This window comes from Natator depressus, chromosome 1 (assembly GCF_965152275.1).
Source record: "Natator depressus isolate rNatDep1 chromosome 1, rNatDep2.hap1, whole genome shotgun sequence".
Lineage (NCBI taxonomy): Eukaryota > Metazoa > Chordata > Testudines > Cheloniidae > Natator > Natator depressus.
The window spans coordinates 214,072,143-214,093,579 of record NC_134234.1 but is presented as its reverse complement, the minus strand read 5'-3'; the positions used below and the strand labels follow the sequence as shown (position 1 = coordinate 214,093,579).

The 21,437-nt window shown below is 51.3% G+C and overlaps 1 long non-coding RNA gene across 1 annotated transcript; it reads left to right on the top strand.

The window, feature by feature from the left end:
* Window positions 1-12,718: 12,718 nt before the first annotated feature.
* LOC141975127 (uncharacterized) lies at window positions 12,719-17,670 on the top strand. The gene is made up of 3 exons (XR_012635871.1): window positions 12,719-12,798; window positions 13,956-14,091; window positions 17,456-17,670. It is a non-coding gene; the product is annotated as an uncharacterized LOC141975127 (long non-coding RNA).
* Window positions 17,671-21,437: the final 3,767 nt, after the last annotated feature.

The window sequence follows — 21,437 nt, the reverse complement described above, 5'->3', positions numbered from 1 at the left end:
TCCCTCCTGTGCTTGGCTCCAGCCAATTTACAAGCCAGGAACTGGCCCTGTGACTCCCAGAGCAGGTATATCAGTCTCACAGCAGCAGCTCAGTCTGCTCAACATGACTCCAGGGCCAGGACTTACTACTGCCTGACATTGGCAACAGTCTTAGCCTGCTCCAGCCCTGCTCCTCATCCTATTCCAGCCCTGGTCTCCCTCCAGCCTTGCTCCACCCACGCCCTGGCCTCCTGAGTCCAGCTCCAACCACTAGGCATGACCGCCTCCATCCCCTTTGCTGACACCATCACTTCCAGAGGGAATGGCACTGAGGTTGTTGGGGGAAGAGGCATTCTCAGGTTGCCAGGAGCCATTGTTCTATTTACCAGGACAGTCCCCCTGAGCGCTGGAGAGGACTAGAGCTGCATTAGGACACCTGAAGTGCAGCTGCTGGAGAGTCAGCAGCATCGCCCAGTGACAGCCACACTTGCCTCCCAGCCCGGGAAGCCCAGAGTGTAGACGTCTCTCAGAGCATCTCTGCTGGCAGGAGACACTGGGTGAGAAATGGAGCCCCTCCTGCCCAGGAGACCCCGCGTGGGGGGAATTGGGCTGTGTCTGTACAATGTCTAACACCATGGGGCCCTGATCTGGGACTGAGGCCTCTGGGCACTACAGAAATAATAAGGGGAACAGCAGGGCTGGAGGATTTACAGGCGCCATTTTAGGAGGGCTGGTTGGTTTGAGCCAGCAGTGAGTCCCATATAACACAGAGCTGCGGTAGTGATGGAAGATCTGTTTCGTCTTCCCTACCTAGCACAGTTCACAGCTTAGCCCTGACCAGCTGCAAGGATCTTGGCGGGCCCTGGTATGGTTGTAGCAGCAAACTCAATGTTTGGGAAAAGTGAGATTTGTGCAATAGGCAACGTAGTTCCATCTGGGCACCAGCCAGCTCCTCTGCCCCAGAGAGCTCTCACAGCTCACACTGAACGAGGGACGAAGGGGCAGGAGGTTGGAAGAGAAGGTGCCAGCCTGGGACCCACGAGACCCATGGTCATTTCCCAGCTCTGCCACAGATGCTCTGCGTGGCCTCGGGCAAGTCCCTCTTTCCTGTCTGTACAGTGGGGGTAGCAGCCAGGTCCTGCCCCGCAGGGGGTGGTTAGAATAAATGCAATCGAGGTTAGTCAGTGCTCAGATGCAAGGGGGAGGAGGATCAGGCTAGTGCCTAAGACAGACCGAAAGCAAGGAGGAGCTACAGAGCCGGTGGTGACAGGGGTTTGGCCTTTGACAATCTGCTCTGGGTTCCTGGGCTGTCAGACCCCAGCCAGCCACTGGCATTGCCTGACCTCCCTGATCTATGGTGGTGCTGCTCTCCCTGCGTCGAGAAGTTACTGCCTCCTTCTGGGCCGAGACCCGCACAGCAATCATCTCCTGTGGCTGCTGTGGCACTGAGCAGCGAGCAAGGCCTAAGACTCAGTTGTGCGGGGGGGCTGCTATTAAAGCAGCTTCTGCATAGTTGCAGCGGTGGGAGAGGAAGCAGAGACGGGACCGTTTTACATCCCACAGCCAAGGCACCCAGCAGCTTGGGCAGGTGCAAAGAGCCGCCCGCGTGGGCTGGGAGGTGAGGGTGGGAGAGTTTGTGAATCCCCATTCTGCACTGTAGCGAGAAGGAGGAGCCGGGATGGAACTTATTCTCCCATTTGGGGGTCTGGAGACCCCCTGGCTACCCCAAGCGCTAATCCTGGCTCATTCCCAGGAAGCTGGGAGTGTGAGTAGTGGAGCTGCCAGCTCTGGGAATCTTCCTTCCCAGCATGAGATTGCCTTGGTGGGGAAAGCCCACCCCAGGAGCCGGCATTTGTTGGCCTCTTCCACAGAGCGCTGGAGTCTCAGCCGCTCCAGATCTGGGAGAGGGACCAGCTGTGAATTTGGAGCCAGATCTGGGTTTGGATCTGAATCCACCAGCGCTGGCGAGTGTACGGATGTGGGGAGCTAGCTCCCGCCTGTGCCAGGTCACACAATGCCACTCCTGCCTCCCCAATTTCCTCCTGGTGTTGCACCTCGCCCCCTGCACCTGGCATGTCAGTACCCAGCGAGGCCAGGAGCCAAGCACCCCCTGGAGCCATCTGTAAGGTGCTGAGTCCCTCCTGTGCTTGGCTCCAGCCAAATTACAAGCCAGGAACTGGCCCTGTGCCTCCTAGAGCAGGTATATCAGTCTCACAGCAGCAGCTCAGTCTGCTCAACATGACTCCAGGGCCAGGAACTCACTCCTGCCTGACATTGGCAACAGTCTTAGCCTGCTCCAGCCCTGCTCCTCAGCCTGCTCCAGCCCTGGTCTCCCTCCAGCCTTGCTCCACCCACGCCCTGGCCTCCTGAATCCAGCTCCAACCACTAGGCCTGACCACCTCCATCCCCTTTGCTGACACCATCCCTTCCAGAGGGAATGGCACTGAGGTTGCCGGGGGAAGAGGCATTCTCAGGTTGCCAGGAGCCATTGTTCTATTTACCAGGACAGTCCCCCTGAGCGCTGGAGGGGGCGAGAGCTGCATTAGGACACCTGCCGTGGAGCTGCTGGAGAGTCAGCAGGAGACATTGGGTGAGGAATGGAGGCCCCCAGGGCAGGGGCCATTCAGGAGACCCAGTGTGGGGGAAATCAGGCCTGGGATTCTCTGCAGCGGCTGCTGCCACACAGGCCTTGGAGCGATGAGCTGCGAAACCCCCACAAAGCGCGGCCCCTGCCACAGAGCTCTGTAGCACTGGGACCCCGTACGCGTGAGCTGCAATCCAGCAGGGCCTTGGGCCAGCCCCCCCCCTCCCATTGCCCCCCTCCGGGAGGCCAGGGCACGGTTCACAATTTAGCACTGACCAGCTGCAAGGATCCTGGCGGGCCCTGGTAGGGTTGTAGCAGCATTTTCAATGTTTGGGAAAAACGAGATCTGTGCAATAAGCAACATCGTTCCATCTGGGCACCAGCCAGCTCCTGTGGCCCAGAGAGTTCCCACAGCTCACAGTGAACCAGGGACGAAGGGGGCAGGAGGTTGGAAGAGAAGGTACCAGCCTGCCTGTGGCTCTCCTGCCTTCTGCTCCTTCCCCTTCACAGTGGTGTCTGAGCAACTCCTGCTGCTCACAAGCCCGCCCCCAGCTCCCCCACCCCGCAGGCCTCCCCCACCTGGACCTGCCATGACCCCAATATTCCTGGGAGAAGGGGTCAGGGTAATTTCCCTGGGTGGGAAGAATCCTGAGTGGTTGGATTCAGCCTGTCTGCTGTGCAGCTTGTGAACCAGCAGAAGGAGAGGCGGGAGTGACCCAGGGGAGGCCGTTTGGCCTGCGGGATGGGGTGCTGGCCTGGGAGTCCAGAGACCTAGGTTCTAATCCTGCCTGTACTGCTGGCTGACTGGGTGACGCTGAGCACATCCATTCCCTTGTTTCCCTGCTGGCTGCCTTGGCTAGTTCGAGTCTGAGCCCTGCGGCCCAGGGATTGTCTGCAGCACCTGGTGCAACAGGGCCCTTATCTCAGCTGGCATCTGTAGGCGCTGGTGGAACAGAAATAACTGGGCTGGCCCTGATGCTGAACAGGGCAGTCGCCTCTCATCACTCACAAGCAATGCCTTGTCCTGGCTTCTTGCAGGATGGCTGAGGAAGTCCCCAAGGGCCCCTCCAAGCCCATCCGAGCCTGGGAGGGGACGAAACTTCCCCCAGGGAAGTAAGCGGAAGAGCCCGCAGCAGCAGGAGAGGGGTGTGTGCCTCAGCCCTTCTGTGCTGGTGAGTGGTGCCTCCTGGGTCGGTGGGTAGAGGGGGCTGTAAAAATGGCAGGGGTCATTGCCCTGCATTGCAGTGGGGCTTGGCCCCTCTGGGGGTTGGGGTTGTAAGACCAGGGTGTCACTGGGGGAAAAGACTCCATAGACCTTGTACTACTCTGGGCTGCCACGGGATGGAGACAGCCAAACCCAGGCAGAGGGGTAATGGCTCCTCCTGGTGGCAGCAACTCTGCAGCCTCTACAGCTGAGGGGGGCATTAGGGGCGGCAGCAGAAGCATCAGGTGGAGACTGACTGAATTGCCCACCCCGATCCGTCACTCTGCAGGGTGGGAGGATGTTTTCCACCAGTCGAAGGGGATGCTCGGTGCATGGTGGGTTGTTAAGTCTAAGATTGCAGGGCGCCAGTCAGAGCATGAGATGACCCCTGATGTTGCAGCCCCATCTGCTGGCTCCTTTGCAGGGGGGCCACGCATGTCGCAGCACAGGGCGTTTGGGGGGTGGTTGATGATGGGAGCCCAGGGCCTGCCCAGATTACACCTGGTGGCTCTGGCTGGCTGTCGATGGCAGGAGAGGCAGTTGGAACAGGCAGGCCGTGGGTCCCCGTATCCCATACAGACTGGGCAGCTCTTCCCTCTCCCGCAGCGGGGAGTAGACTGATTTGCTGCCAGTTCCTCTGCCCCCTCCAGCAATGGCCCGGAGAGCGGGGACACCACTCATAGCCTGACATCATCCTTCCTTCCAAGTGTGGCTCTCCCCCAAACCCCAGGCTGAGTCTGCATGCTGGGCGGGGAAGTGAGGTGGCCGCTGGGAACCAGGGCTGTGACTGGATCTTGGCTGGGCTGGGCTGGGCAGCAATGAGGTGGGGAAACCAGGGATCGCTGTGCCAGACCCTGTTGTGCCTCAGGGCTGTTACCCTGCTGGGGCGGGAGTGGGGGGCAAGGGTTTCCTCTAAGATCTCTGTCACCCAGCCTGCAGCTTGGCAGCCCCAGGTATTACCACTGCTCTGTCTTTGATCAGATTCACCATCACCTGCTAACACCTCCAGCTTTTTGGGGCCAGACTCGGAGGAGAAAGAGGCCCTGAACTGCATCGACGGCTTTCTCAAGGGCAATGAACAGGTACTGAGAGCCCTCCTCTGATCTGTCAGCTTGTGCCCTGTCCACATGCACCATCCACCCTTCTCCGGATGATACATGGTCTCTAAGGCCTGACGGGACCACTCCTCCTGAATAACACAGGCCAGAGACCTGCCCCCAAATAATTCCTGTTTAAACTAGAGCATCTTATAAATGTCCCATCTAGAGTTACAGAAGATCACACACCATGCCCCTTGCTCAGTTGTTCCAATGGTCTATTACTTTCTCTGTTAAAAATGTATATTTCCAGTTTCAATGTGTCTTGCTTCAATTTCCAGCCCCTTGTGGACTTGTGCACACTGGATTTGGCCAGTCCCCAGTGCGATGGGTTGCCCCCCTTTGAGGTGCCACCTGATGTACTGGAATACCACTGAGCCAGCCTGTTCTGTCAGCCTGGGCCCCCTTTACCTTGTCTTGCTGGGCTAGGCTCACAAGCTTCTTCCAGCCATGCACACAGGCAGGGCCACGCCCAGCTGCAGAAAGACACAGACCCTGAGATCAGCTGTGGGAAGACTCAGCTGAAGGGGCTTGTCCCAGTATTGTGCTGCCCACCTCCTCTGGAGTACAGACCCAAAGGTTTCATGAAATTCACCCCCTCCCTCGATGTGGAGAGAGGTATGAACAACTCTTCGCCCTTCTCCACCGGTTACTAATTGCACTAACTGGGTTGTGGTATAAAGAAGAAATAAGATTATTAACTTCAAGAGGTAGATTTGAAGTGGTTATAAGAGATAGCAAACAGAACAAAGCAGATTACCTTAGTAAATAAACAAACCACGCAAACGAAGCTTTACACACTAGATAGATAGGATATACATTTGCAGATTCTCCCCCTGAGTGATAAACAGGTTGGCAGATACTTAAGGCACAAGCTGTCTTGGCTTTGCAGCTTGGATTTCCGAGGTTTTCTTACACAGGCTAGGAATCTCTCTCCAACCTGGGACCACCACTTCTCATAGTTCAATCTTTGTCCCTTAGGTGTTTCCAGGTATCTTATTGCAGGGAGTGTGAGGTTCCCCCCGCCCCACAGATGTCATTGTTCCCCTTTTATCTCCTCTTCCCACCTGCTGGAAAACTCTTTTGCTGTGACCTGGGTCCAACAGGTCCCATTGTGTCGCGTTATCTCGGAGAGGTTTCTATTGGGGTAACCCTAGTGCTTGTGTGCATTTCCTCAATAAGCCAGTGTTTGGCTTTTTTACTGTTGTACCTGAAAGGCTGTTTTGAACCTCACAATGTGTTTCAGGAATGCATACATAGCTGAAGTTCATAACGTCACATACAACGATAGCACATACAATCCAATGAGACATTAATGTCTAGGAGATCAAGACTTTTAGAATGATATGTCACAAGACATCCCTTGTACCAAACGTATCCTAATTACATGACAGTGGCAAATATTGGGGTGTCAGGGTATCACACCCAGATGTTCCTCCCACACTATCACGCCCCCAGTAAGGCTCTCTGGCTGCTTAGCCCCCATGTTGCAGTTCCTCTTTGGACACCTACCCCTGAGATCTGCTCCCTCTCTGGTCTGGTATCACACAGCACTGCCCTGCCCTCCCCAGATAGTCACTTCTCTTGCCAGATGAATGGCCTTCTGGCATTCGGCATATTAAAGCCTGAGCAGTGCTAGGGGGGAGGCTTTCTGACATCTCTCCCACTGACAGCTCCTTTCCATGCTAACCTTCGTGTTTGTGTCTAATCTCTGCGGGGCATAAGACGAGGCCAAGAAACTTAAGTTCTTGGATTGCGTCAGCACCTTCAGCAGAGCCGTCCTCACTAGGAGCCCAGAGAGAAACCTGGCTGCTTTTCTCAGCAAAGCCCTCCTTGTGGAGAAGATAAAGGTGAGTAAAACACACACTGGGGCTGTGTTACTTGGCGTGTTTAGTGATTGGCCTGGAGATCTCTGCAGATTTGTCTAACTTCAACTGCCAATCATTGGATCGTGTTAGACGTTCGTCTGTTAGACTGACGAGCCCATTATCAAGTATTTGCTCCCCGTGAGGTACTTACTGTCATCAAGTCACCCTGTAAGCTTCTCTTCATTAAGCTGAACTGATTGAGCTCCTTGAGTCTCTCACTATAAGGGGGGTTTCCCAGTCCTTCAATCACTCTTGTGGCTCTTCTCTGACCCCTCTCCAATTTATCAACATTCTCCTTGACTTGTGGGCACCAGACCTGGACACAGGATCCCAGCAGCAGTCGCACCAGTGCCAAACAGAGAGAAAATAACCTCTCTAACAACTGGAGATTGCCCTGTTTATACATCCCAGGATGACATTATCCCTTTTGGCCCCAGCGTCGCACTGGGTGCTCACGTGCAGCTGATTACCATGACTGCCAAGTCTTTTCCAGAGTCACTGCTTCCCAGGTTAGAGCCCCCCATGCTGTGAGTGTGGCCTGCATTCCTTATTCCTAAACATAGAACTGTATCGAAACATGTATTGTTCCCTTGCACCCAGCTTCCCAAGTCACCAGGTTGCTCTGTATACGCCAGTCTCCCTGCACAGAGCCCCAACACTGCGCAGTCAGTGCCCACTAGGGAACTAGCAACAGATCTGCTCTGGAGATTTGGAAAGTCTTTGCTGACCAGCGCTATAAAGTTTTTTCAGAGCTTACCTCCCTTCCCTGAACGTGGGACAGCGTGGGCTGGTGGGTGGTCCAATGGGCTGGGGCTCGGTTCTGTAGTGAGAACTTGGGCAAGTCACTTCCCACTCTGTGCCTCAGTTTCCCTCCCATGCCTAGTCTTGTCAAGTTAGCTTGTGAGTTCTCTGGGGCAGGGACTGGCTCTCACTCTGTGTGTGTGTGCAGCACCTGGCACAAGGGGGCCTGATCTCAGGTGGAGTCCCTGGGTGCTAATGCTGATGGAGCCTTTGCAGTGCACTGGTGCATGACGCTGGGGCACTGACCACAGGCCCTGCACTGCGCTCCCCGGCTGGAGCCCTGCACACCATCAAGTCCACAGTAGGACGACCTGGCTGTCGAGCCCACGTGTTGCAGGCCCTGCACTTTGCTCCCCAGTCGGAGCCTGGCAGGAGCTCGGAGCCCGGCTGGCATTTCCTCACGTTGTCTCTCCAGGAGCTAATTGATCACGAGTCCGTCGACTCCGTGACCGGCGTGGTGCGTCAGCAAGTGATGCTCGCCATCATGGAGCTGAGGTACCCGGCCTGCCCTCCCAGCCCCAGCCAGTGCTGTGTGCAGCCAGACACGCCAGCCTCTTGGCATGGCCAGTTCTCCAGGGCGTTCTCCCCTCTGCTCCTCCCCCATCTTTTGATTCCCCCGGGCACGTGGCACCAGGTGATGGGGCTGGTGCATGGGCGCTGGCAGAAGTGGGTTGGTGGTGGAGGACCCTTCGGTGCCTGGCGACCTCTCCAAGTGGCCTTATGAAGATGTGGGGGAGGGAGTGAGGGGGTTCGGACTGGTCCCCTCTGGGACCCCGCAGGCGATGGCTCTGTGGGGAGAGGGACAGTTGGGCACTGCTGAAGCGGAGCGACTGGAATCGCCGCCAGCTGTGCCAGCTGCGTCACACCGGCAGCTCAGCAACTCCCTGTGGCTGAGAGGCTGGGCAGGCTGAGCCCTGGCACGTGGCACTGTCTGTGCCATGGGGGGCTGTCTCTCAGTGCCACTGGCATCCTGCTCTGAACTTCCCAGAAGCCTGCCCATCAGGCATCCGGAGGGTGGCGGATGCTGCGGGCTGGAGCTCAGCTCTCGCAGTTGGCTCAATAGGTTCCCCAGGAATGGGAAGGGGAGGCGGGGCAGGCGCTGGAGTGGCTCTCCCCACTGGGCACGGGCTTCCTGAGGTCAGGGCAGGTGACAGCATTGGCCATGATCCCGTCTCTGCTGGGGTCAACGGGGGTGGTGGTGATTTGTGTCAGCAGTGGGCCTAGCTGTTCCTCACTGGCTGCCGCCCGCCATGAGAGGCGTGGCTGTGTCCTGCAGGGGGCAGCTCGAGTAGTCACCTGGCACCTCATTGCATGTGCTGGGGTCATGCTCTGGCAGTGGGGGTGAAGGGGTTAATGCCGTCTGGGTGGTCCCCACCTTCCTGTCTCCCTGTGCCCTGTCCACCATGCTGAGAGTAATGGGCAGGGGCAGGTCTTGGATCCCTGCCTGGATTCTGCTCTGCTGAGGGCTGATGCAGCATCTCTCTGCTGGCCCAGACTGTGCAGCCGCAGTCCAGACAGCTGTGGAGGGAGGGTCCCTTGCCCGCAGCGGGGCAGGACTGGCAGACTCCTTTGCACTGTGGCCGCTGGGTTCAGAGGCGCTTTGGTGCCAGTAGATTCTAGTCTCCCATCCATGCCGTTTGTGGGATGCTGTTTTATGGCAAAACACAGTGATCTCCACCTCAGCCTGCTGGTATGAGAGAAGGCAGCACCAGCTTCCTCCACCGCCCCCTGGCCTATTCTCATCTGCCACCCCACAGTTGGAGCCCCCGCAGGTGTTTCCATGTCCTGGGAGCCTGAGGCCAAAGTTCGCGCATCAGTCTCGCCTCAGCCCTCCAATCCGCACGTGTCTCTTCTCTTAGCAAAGTGAAGCCACTGCTATGGGGAATGGAACAATCCAGCTTGCTCACCACCTGATTCTCCAGCATCTTCTCCCTGCCTCCAGCAGAGACCATCCAGGGCATGGAGGCTGCTCTGAACACCAAGGTAAGCCCCAAACCGGCTGTGAGGAGCTGCCCCAAACCGAGTGGGAATCCTGCCAGTCGCTCGTGTACCTGTCCCCTGTTACCTGGCACTGGCATAAGAGTGTAATGATCACAGCTCCTCGGCAGGACTTCAGCTCAGGAACTGCGGCAGGAAGGCACAGGCCCCACGGCCGCAGAAAAATGAGTAACTCCCTCATGGGGTAGCAGTGGTAGGCATTTATCCTTCATATGCACCGGCAATCAGTGGGGAACAGACACTCCCTTCACAAGCACATTCATCCCCAGTGCGTGCCTGGGGGCACAGGCCTGAGATCGGCTACTTCAGACCCACACAGGCCAGGGGAACTGAAGCTTGGCTGGAAATCTTCCCTCTCCCTCCAAATCTGGAATCCTTTCGGACTCTTCCAGTGGGTTAGACTGTGTGCAGTGGCCTTCCTGGGAACAGGAAAGGCAGGTGGGGTCCTGTTGCCAGGAGGAGTTTGCAGTAGGTCCCCTGCGGGTACAAGTGAGTGCGTGAGCTGGAATACCAGGGGCTGCCATGGCCTGGGGCGTGTCACACGCCAGGGCATTGGTTCCTCGCCTGGCTGGGTAACGCCACTTGCTCTGGTTTCTCCTCTGCTCTGCACGCAGACTCTGAAAGCCATGGATGAGATGCGAAAGGCCTTGGTGTGCGAGGATCAGAAGCCCAACCTTGTGGTGCTGCAGAACATCTTGGAGGTCTGGAGGCATGGGGGCAGGAAGGGGGCTAGACTTGTAGCTGGGGTGGGGCTCGGGGACCAAGGCTCCTTTTAATCCCAAGCATGGGGCACCCCCGTGCCTTTTGTTCCTCAGAGTACTTTCTATACAAAGGTTCTTGGGCTGGAGAACCAAGTGCCCCTGCTATATCTGAGAGATGTCTGCATGGAGGGTGGGGGGTGGAGGGGTGTGGGATCTGCTGTGATCTCCACTGAGCCCCCATCTGACCCTGGCATTCGTGCCCTGCCCTTGGCTGTACACAGGGCCTTGCCTCCAGAGCTCATCAACACCACAGCTGAGCTGCCTGGGGGCGGGGTGGGGTTGCAGAGTGACGGCAAATCTCTTGCAGCCCTTCTCAGCAATCACACTGGGATCCCTGGGCTGTGGGTCTGGAGCATCATTCATGGACCCACCCACTGGCCAGAGCCCAGAACTAGATTTCCCCCAACATTCTAGTTCTGGGGCCACAGGAAGTAGATTCTGTGGGTGGTTTGTGGTCCAAAAAGAGGGAAATGTTCTTGGCAGAGACTTGGTCTCCTCGATCCTGGAACCTGGGAAGAGGGAATCACAGAAGGCCCGGGCTGGAAGGGATCTCAAGAGGTCATCTACTCCACCCCCTGCACTGAGGCAGGGCCAAGCATTCCTAGACCATCCCTGAGGAGTGTTTGTCCAGCCTGTTTTTTAAAACCTCCATGATGAGGAGTCCACCACTTCCCCCACTGATTTAGTTGGGGATTGGTCCTGTTTTGAACCAGGGGTTGGACTACGTGACTTCCTGAGGTCCCTTCCAACGCTGAGATTCTATGATTCCCTAGATCGCCTATTCCAGTGCTCAGCCACCCTTAGAGTTTTTCCTAATATCTAACCTAAATCTCCCTTGCTGCAGATTAAGCCCGTTACTTTTTGTCCTACCTTCAGGGGACATGGAGAACAATTGGTCACCATCCTCTGTGTAACAGCCCTTAACATATTTGAAGACTGTTACAGGTGCCCCCTCTGTCTTCTCAAGAGGAAACATGCCCAAATCGTTCAACCTTTCTTCATAGGTCATGTTTTCTAAACCACTGATCATTTTTGCTGCTCTCCTCTGAACTGGCTCCAGTTTGTTCACATCTTTTTTAAAGCGTGGTGCCCAGAATTGGACACAGTGCTCCAAGCTAATACACCTCAGAATGACATTTCCCTTTTTCACAACAGCATCACACTGTTGATTCCTATTCAGTGTGAGACCCATGATAACCCCCAGATCCTTTTCTGCAGTAGTGCCACCTAGCCGGTTATCCCCCACTTTGTTTCTATGCATTTGATTTTTCCTTCCCACGTGCGTTACGTCACATTTGTTTTGACTGAAGTTCATCTTGTTGACTTCAGACCAACTCTCCAATTTAGCAAGCTTATTTTGAATTCTAATCTGTCCTCCAAAGTGCTTGCAACCCCTCCCAGCTTGGTGTCATCCGCGAACTTTAAAAACATACTCTCCTCTCCGTTAACCAAGTTGTTAATGAAACTATTGACTAGTACTGGATCCGGCACACCCCTGGGGGAGCCCACTTGAGACACCCTCCCAGGTTGCAAGTGACTCAGTGATAACTCCTCTTTGAGTACGGTCTTTCAATAAGTTGTGCGCCCACCTTATAGTAATCTCATCTGAATCATATTGGCTTAGTTTGCTTATGAGACTGTCTGGTGGAACTGTGTCAAAAGCCTTACTGAACTTCACATCCATCATCATATACTGCCTCCCTGCATCCACTAGGCAAGTAACCCTGTCAAAGAAGGAAATTAGATTTGTTTGGTATGGCTTGTTCTGTACAGATCCTGGGTGGCTATTCCTTATCACCCTATTATCTTCTCTAGGTTCTTACAAACTGTTTAATAATTTGTTCAGTATCTTTCTGGGTACCAAAGTTAGGCTGACTGGTCTCTAATTCCTTGGGGCCTCCTTTCTGAAGATAGGTTCTGGGTCTGCCCTTTTCCAGTCCTCTGGGACCACAGCCCTCCTAAAGGTTCAGACATTACTTAGCCTAGTTACATCTAGGGTGAATATCATGAGGCTCTGGCAACTTAAATACATCTAACTGACCTAAATTGTCTTTTACCTGTTCTCTCCCTAGTCTGGCCTGTATTCCTCCCCCCTTGTTGTTAAGCATCTTGTCGCCATTAACCTGTTTAGCAAAAACTGAAGCAAAAAAGGCATTAAACACCTTGGCTTTGTCTGTGTCATCCATTATTTGCTCTCCTTCCCTGCTGAGTAGTGGCCCCACACTTTCCTTTGTCTTTCTCTTGCTCCTAATGCATTTATAGAGCTGCTTCTGATTGCCTTTTATTTTCCTTGCCAGATAGAACTCATTTTTGCCTTAGCCTTTCTGATTTTCACCCTATGTGCTTGTGCTATTTTTTTGGTATGTCTCCTTAGCAATTTGTCCCAATTTGTTTCTCTCAGTTCCTGCTCCCAGGGACCACGTCCAAGGACGTGCATGGGCAGCTGAGGGCAGTGGTAAGGATCAGCTGGCTGATCAAACTCATCGCTGGGCATCACAAATTCAAGGTGAGCAGCCTTTGACCCTGGCCGCCTCCTAACTGCATTGAGCAGCCTCATGGTGCAGCGCTTCCTGGCAGGGAAAACCCGGGTCTAGAATAGTGACTCAGCAAGATCCTCGGTAGGAGTCCAGTCTAACAAGCACTGATGTCGACGGGTCTGTCCTCTGACTCCAGTGTGCTTTGGGTTGAGTCCCATAATTCTATCTCCAAGGACTCTCTCCGCTGTTCCCCTAGGACCAAAGTCTGCTCCACAGGGCCAGTGCATTTACACAGGATTGCCCTGAGAGCACCCTCTGAAACCAGGTGTCTGTTCACCCCCTTTGTCAGTTGTCCCCAAGATACTTTGGCATCAGCTCCTGCCAGGCTGCTAGATGAATGCCCCCTGCTCTGGGTGCTCCATCCCCTCTGTGGCAGGGCCTCCCCTCTGGCAGCTGGAAGGGGGCGCTTGGATGACGTGCCCCCAGAGGCTGGGGCAGCGGAACAGAAGGAGGGAGGTGGGAGGGGACAGAGTGAAAGGGATGGGGGGGCCAAAGCAGCCAGATCAATGGGGAGTGGGTGTGGGGAGGCTGTGCAGACAGCAAGAGAGGAGCACAAGGGGCTTGGTGCGATGTGGGGAAGAGCAGGGAGCCAGCGCAGGGGCTACAGGAGGGGCAAGGGAAGGTCTGGCAGGAGGGGGAGATGAGAGGACAAGGCTGCAGGAGAGAGCCAGCAGGAGAGAGCCAGCAGGCTGGGCACGGTGCAGAAAGTGTGGGCTTTGGGGAGCTTCAGGATGGAGTGAGAGAGGCGGGATGCAGAGCAGAGGAGTCCAAGGTGACCCCAAGCTCCTGGGCCTGAGGTCAGTGGAGGGAGGAGGGTGGCAGAAGGGGCTGGGATGAGGAGCTTGCCCTTGAGATGGTGACTGGATGTTAGTTCATTCGTTACCAGGGTTCTCACTTGGGGGCAACGTTTGTTGACTTTGCTACCCAGATTTCCCGTCCCTGCTGAGCTTTCCTCAGCCCCTGGTGTTGGGCCCCATGGCTCCTCCTGCTCTCATTGTCCCCAGTGTGTCTACGCTGGGCTCTGCCTCCCCTGGTTCTAACCCATTGCTAGTGCAATGGCAGGGGGACACACTGCACCGGCCCTACAGGAACAAGTGACTCCCTTTGCTCCCTCTCTCTCCATCAGGGAGTGGAGGAGTTCAGAGTCCTGGGCCAGCTGGTGGGGTGTCCCACTCTGTGCTGTGCTGAGCAGGAGCAGGAGATCTTCCAATGGGTTGTGGATGGACTTCACCACCTCTACTCCTTCATGCTGCAGCAAAAATGTAAGAGCACTGGAGACCCTTGTCCTTTCTAAATACACTGACATGGGGTTTCCAAAGAGAGAAAACATATTAAAGGAACACTTCCGCCTTTACTGCATCCTTTTAAGCAGTCTCCATCTAGTAATGAGCCTACACCATTGCTAGGATTTCTTTTGTTCCTAATACATTTAAAAAAAAACCCCTCCTTATTATCCTTAGTCCTACAAGCCATGGAGTTCCCCCTAATGTCTTTAGCTTCCCTTATCCATATTCTACTCTTCATAACTTACATAAGAATGGACATACTGAGTCAGACCAATGGTTCATCTTGCCCAGTACTGTGTCTTCTGATAGTGGCCAGTGTGCCTCATGCTCCAGAGGGAAAGAACTGAACAGGGAAATTTTGAATGATCCATCCCCTGTCATCCAGTCCCAGCTTCTGTTAGTTGGAGGTTTAGGGACATGCAGAGTATGTGGTTGCAGGCTCTGATCATCTTGGTGATATAAAACTTGGTAGCTGTAAATTGTAAAAAAAACTATTGAAAAGGGCTTTGTGACTATCTGTGTTTCTGTTTGAAGGTCTCAGTGGCCCTTAAGTGAGCTAAAAGTTTTAAAGGAGCATCTTGGTTTGTTTTCAAGGAGCTGTATGTCTGTTAATAAAAAAAAAATAGTTTGTGAGAACCTAGCTCTTATGTCTTTGTGTAAAAGAGACCCATTTACAGCAAAAAACTGAAATGTATGTTGTAGAATCATGTGGGGGGAAAAAAACCCTAAAAATGTGTTTACAATTAAAAAAAAACCAGGGATGGTTCAGACATGTGTTTGAGTACAATAAAGCTGACCCATGCTGTTGAACTGAATGGTTTTAACCACACCCCCACTGAATAGCCAGGGTGACTGACATTACCCAGCCTTGTTGCCATCAGGGTTAATCGTATTAGTAATAAGAAATTAAATTTGACAAGGGTACACCCACAGTAAGGGAGGTGGGTGGGTGAGGATGGCGAGATTTAATATGAAAGGATATAAAACCTCAGGAGTTGGTAGACGCTATTAGAGAGTTAAAAATATGACCCCAGGAGTTGGTAAAATTCTATTGGACAGTTTAAATATAACCCAGGAGTTGGTTGAAAGCTATGGGTCACTCTTTCTAGCAACTCAAAGTAATTAAAATAATATATTTACAAAAATAAACAAGGGTCTAACCCAAAACTGAAATGTTTCAAGGGTTCACAAACCTCCACCATCCTTTAGAACAAACATTTGCGCTAAAGACAATCAAACCTTTAAAAGCTCTGGGTATTTGTAGGGTGCTTACTATGGTTGTGATACACCCATTTCATTTCAAAAACAACCCCCAGACTTTAAGCATGAAAGAAACATGTTTAAAAAACAAACAAACAAGCCCCAACACTTTCATTGATATCTTAAAGAGGCGCAACACTTGGGTACAGTAACGTTAAGGATTGTTGTGTACGATGATTCACTGTTTAATATGGTAAGAAGGCCCCAAAGAAAAATGTATTTTAACTAAAAAAAAAAAAAAAAAAAAAAATTAGCCAAAAGCAGCCCAGTTGTACAGACAACTTAATTCCCCCACCCCAGATCACAAAAGGGAATGTTGGGGGGGGTCCTAAAGTCCTTAAGCATCTATTAATTCAGAGTTGTGGTATCGAATCAACCTGCTAACTACAGCCTTTTGAAATCTGTTTGAAACCAAGAGTTAGGATGGTATAAACCTCAGTGCTCTTTCAACAGAAACGATCTTGAATTGAATTGTTGCTGGCCTGCAAGAGGAGGTATGCTCCCTGTTTTTAACTCGAAAATATATATTATAGAATGTCACTTTTTGGCCATGCTGTCCTTACTAAGTAATGGTACCTATCTTTATTGCAGTGTGATCTGTTGTCTTTGTGTAAAAGAGACCCATTTACAGTAAAAAAGCTGAAATGTATGTTGTAGAATCATGGGGGGGGAACCCCCCCCCCAAAAAAAAGATCTGTTTACAATTAAAAAAACCAGGGATGGTTCAGACATGTGTTTTGAGTATAATAGAGCTGACCCACCCTGTTGAACTGAATGAATAGCCAGGGAGACTGAGATTACCCACCCTTGTTGCCATCAGGCTTAATCGTATTAGTGATCAGTAATTACATTTGACAGGGGTACACCCACAGTAAAGGAGGTGGGTGGGTGAGGATGGTGAGCTCTGATTAATATGAAAGGAAATAAAACCTCAGGAGTTTGCAGAAGCTATTAGACAGTTTAAATATAACCCCAGGAGTTGGTTGAACGCTATGGGTCACTCTTTCTAGCAACTCAAAGTCATTAAAATAATATATTTATAAAACTAAAAATGGGTCTAACCCAAAACTGAAATGTTTCAAGGGTTCACAAACCTCCACCATACTTTAGAACAAACATTTGCGCTAAAGACAATCAAACCTTTAAAAGCTCTGGGTATTTGTAGGGTGCTTACTATGGTTGTGGTACACCCATTTTATTTCAAAAACAACCCCCAGACTTTAAGCATGAAAGAAACATGTTTAAAAAACAAACAGACAAGCCCCAAGACATTCACTGATATCTGCAAGGGGCTCCACACGTGGGAATGGGTACAGTAACGTTAAGGATTGTTGTGTATGGTGATTTACTGCTTAATACTGTAACAAGGCCCCAAAGAAAAATGTATTTTAACTAAAAGAAAAAAAAATAGCCAAAAGGAACCCAGTTGTACAGACAACTTAATTCCATCACCCCAGATCACAAAAGGGAATGTTAGGGGAGGGGGGCCTAAAATGGTTTTTAAAAGTTGATTTTTAAAAGCAGTTTGGTTTTTATTCTGGAAAAAAAAAAGTTTGTTTTTAAAATGGGGTTGTTTGTCTTCTTAAAAGAGTTGGCTTTAATGATTAAATTGTTAGTAATTCAGGGGCCTAAGCTAGACATAAGTGTGGGTGTTTAAAAGAGTATTTTGTTGCAAACTGTTGGTTTGGTGTTTTAAACTGCTGGTGTGTGTGTGTTAAAAAAAATATATTGCTGGGTTTTTTAAAAGAAAAGTTTCGGGCTGCAAACTATTGGTTTGGTGTGTTTCAAACTAACAGGTGTTTCTGGGAAAAATGTGTTTTAAAATGGATTTTAAAAGTTGGTTTTCAAGCAGTTTGGTTTTTATTTTGCAAAATGAGATGTGTTTTTAAAAATGTTTCTGGGGTTGTTATTTTTTTAAAGTGGTAGAAATAAACTCAAAATCTGTGTTCGTTGTACAGCCTGAAATGGATTATTTTGTTTTAAAGCTATGACTTTTTAAAAAGGAAAAACACCCTAATGAGTATTTTATTTTTCAAGTTTACAAGACCGTTTCATCATAATAATGTTTTCTGCTCCACAGTACGATCAGAACATGAGAGATCCTCAGGCCAGAGGGTAAACAAGCAAAAAATAAAAAGGGAAGAGACAGCTGAAAAGGAAAATTCACCAGCCTCAACGGCGGATGGATGGATGAAGCCCAGTAAATAATATTTCGCTTTTTGGTTTGGTTATTTGATGAGGTTGTGTATTTTAAGTAAATACATAGGTGTGGGTGAGAAAGATGGTAAAATGTAAGCATCCTGGTCGGAAAGCCAAGCTGTTACCTGTCTTCTGTTTAAAGTTTTACTATGCTTTTTGGCCACTTGAAAAAGAGGGTTCACCCAGCCAAAGCTCCCAGCTTCCCCAGGGTGTAATATCTTTTCTTTAACAGAGCCGTCTGCGTAGACATGACATGACTGTTACTGTTACTGGGACCAAAGTCTGCTCTGCAAGGTCAGTGCATTTACACAGGATCGCGCTGAGAGCAGCCTTTGAACCCAGGTTTTTGCTCACCCCCTTTGTCAGTCACCCATGGGATGCTTTGGCATCAGCTCCTGCCAGGCTGCCAGATGAACGCCCCCTGCTCTGGGTGCTGAGTGCCATTTAGTTGCTCCAGCTGCTCCATCCCCCCCATGTCAGGGCCTCCCCTCCGGCAGCTGGAGGGGGGCACTTGGACGATGTGCCCCCAGGGGCTGGGGCAGGAGATAGGCCTTGAGTTATATTGGCCCGTGGTGCTCCTGCTCCTTGAATATTCATGAGGGTGGGCCCGGCTCCACCAATGTTGGGGCCCCGTGCTCTGGGGGGCCCCGCGCCATGGCTTGGCAACGTGGGGCCCTCTCACCTCGGGGGCGGCTCCTCCCCTCCCCCCCAGCTCCCCGCGTGCTGTGGAGAGTCTGGGCCCAGGCAGGGCAGCTCCGCATGTTGCCTCCGTCCCCGCCCAGCACTGACCCTGCTCCCAGCCCAATGGCCGGGAACCACAGCCAATGGGAGCTGCGGGGGGGCGGCACCGGAGCTGCCTGGCCACACCTCCACACCAGGGCAGGGGAGAGAGGTGCAGCGCAGAGAGCAGCAGGAGTCTGTCACTGTCAGACAGTGATGGGCACCCTGGGGCTGGCATTAAATGCAAAGTACAGAGGGGCTTCCTGGGGGGACTATAGCAAGCCCCCACAGAGCAGACCCAGGCTGCAGCTCACTCTGTCCGTCAATCCCCGCACCACACAGAGACCCACACAACCCTGTGCGCCGCCCCCCCCCCCCCCCCCCCCACCAGCCCCTGTGCACCCACCACCCGTCTCTGGACAACCCCCTCTTTGTGCCTCCAGAGACAGCTCCTCTCCCCACCATCCCGCTCCCTACAATCTCCCCCTTTGCCTCCCCCTCCCTTCCAAGCCCATTGGCCGGGAGGCTCCCAACCTGTTGGCCACCATGGCTAATGGGAGCTGCACCTGACTCAGGGTGCCTGCTTGCAGATGCAGACCTGCCTGGCTGGGCCTCCACAGCATGGGAGGGAGAGCCACAGGTGAGGAAGCCCTGGTCATCATCATCACAGGCCCAGCAATTCTCTGGGTATTTAATTTCACTTAGGCAAGTAATTCAGTCTACTCTTCCTTTCCAGACAGTTTGTGGCTTTTCCTGGGAGAAAACTTACAATTTCTTTGCAAAGAAGTCCATTGATAGTTTTTCACTTGAGAAGTATATTTTCTGGTTGTTCATAAGCTCATTTATTTTGTTAACTCAGTTTCATAGGCAATTTTAAAAGTCACTTGAATTGTACCTGGTTTTTTCCATTGGTCCAAAACCACATGGAAGATGTGTAGATTTTTATTTCTGTGGGCCAAACACCCTATGTAGAAATGTAAATGTCAAAGCTAGAAAAGAAGGGGAAGGGTGTCTTCAGGTCATTCATTCTTCTGGGCATTCCATTCTATTGTTCCCTCCTATGGTGATAGAGATCAGTGTTTCCCCCCACAGGGGAGATGCAGAAGACTGGGTCAACCCTGCAGCAATTCTGCCTCTATCCCTGTTCTCTGTTCGTTCCCTCTACCAGCCCCTTTGGCCTCCCTAGGATTCCCCCCCTACCGTTACTCTCTCTGTCTTCTTTCTCTGGAGCTTCTCATGAAGTAAAGTCTGTCATTACAGGTTCTTATCTCTGTTATGTATTTAATTTAGATGTATTTATTAAGTGTTAATTAATGCACTGTGGGAGTCCCCCTTCAGCCCTCTGTGTAAATTGATCCCCTTCTTTCCATATGTTTTGACCATAGGGTTTTCTGCAGCCCTAGGGCAGCCAGCAATAACCTCTGTACCTTTGCAATGGGGTGAGGGAAGGGGACTATGGGTTCCCTATTCATGGGATTTGCAAGAAGTGTTATCATTACTCAGGGTACCAAATGTGTTTAAATGATAAAGTGCCTTGTAAACTCCCAAAGCAAGCTCATTTTCATTTCTCATGTAATAATTCATATACAGTATACACACATTTTTCATTAATTATGAGATTAATTTGTTGTTATTAATTATTATTATTATTAGCTAGATTACTGTTTTTATTTTCAGTGTGGAAAATTGTGTGCTATTTTATGGGTTGAATGACTGAATGACATAATACCCTCCCCCCCCAGTGTTTGTCACTAAGTCCGGTAATTTGTCAAGTATCCATCATGCAACATGGTGGCTACCCCTGCCCCATGCTTCAGAGCCCTGGGGGGATAGCAGGGGGCTTGGTGTCCCCCTGAAGCGTGGGGCCCCCCAAAGCAAAGAGCCAGGTGCAGTTGCCCCGGTCCGTCCTATGCACAGGACGGCTCTGCTTGGGCACCAACAAAAATTATACAAACCTGTTGCCCATGAAAGAAGGAGGAAGGTGCGAGGGGACAAAGTGAAAGGGATGGGAGGGGTCAAAGGAGCCAGAGCAATGGGGAGTGAGTGGGGGTGGGTGGAGGCTGCGCAAGCCGCAGGAGAGGAGGTCAAGGGGCTTGGTGCTACTTAGGGAAGAGCAGGGAGCCAGTGCAGGGGCTGCAGGAGGGGCAAGGGAAGCTGTAAATAAAAAAAAAAATCTATTGAAAAGGGCTTTGTGACTATTTGTGTTTCTGTTAGAAGGTCTCAGTGCCCTTAAGTGAGCTAAAAGTTTTAAAGGGGCATCTTGGTTTGTTTTCAAGGAGCTGTATGTCTTTTACATCAAATAAAATAGTTTGTGAGAACCTAGCTCTTGTCTTTGTGTAAAAGAGACGCATTTACAGCAAAAAGCTGAAATGTACATTGAAGAATCTTGGGGGGGAACCCCCCCTAAAAATGTGTTTAAAATTAAAAAAAAAACAGGGATGGTTCAGACACGTTTTTGAGTACAATAAAGCTGACCCACGCTGTTGAACTGAATGGTTTTAACCACACCCCCACTGAATAGCCAGGGTGACTGACATTACCACCCTTGTTGCCATCAGGGTTAATCGTATTAGTAATAAGAAATTAAATTTGACAGGGGTACACCCACAGTAAGGGAGGTGGGTGGGTGAGGATGGTGAGATTTGGTTAATATGAAATTAAATAAAACCTCAGGAGTTTGCAGCCACTATTGGACAGTTTAAATATGACCCCAGGAGTTGGTTGAACGCTATGTGTCACTCTTTCTAGCAACTCAAAATCATTAAAATAATATATTTACAAAACTAAAAATGGGTCTAACCCAAAACTGAAATGTTTCAAGGGTTCACAAACCTCCACCATACTTTAGAACAAACATTTGCGCTAAAGACAATCAAACCTTTAAAAGCTCTGGGTATTTGTAGGGTGCTTACTATGGTTGTGGTACACCCATTTTATTTCAAAAACAACCCCCAGACTTTAAGCATGAAAGAAACATGTTTAAAAAACAAACAGACAAGCCCCAAGACATTCACTGATATCTGCAAGGGGCTCCACACGTGGGAATGGGTACAGTAACATTAAGGATTGTTGTGTATGGTGATTTACTGCTTAATACTGTAAGAAGTCCCCAAAGAAAAATGTATTTTAACTTAAAAAAAAAA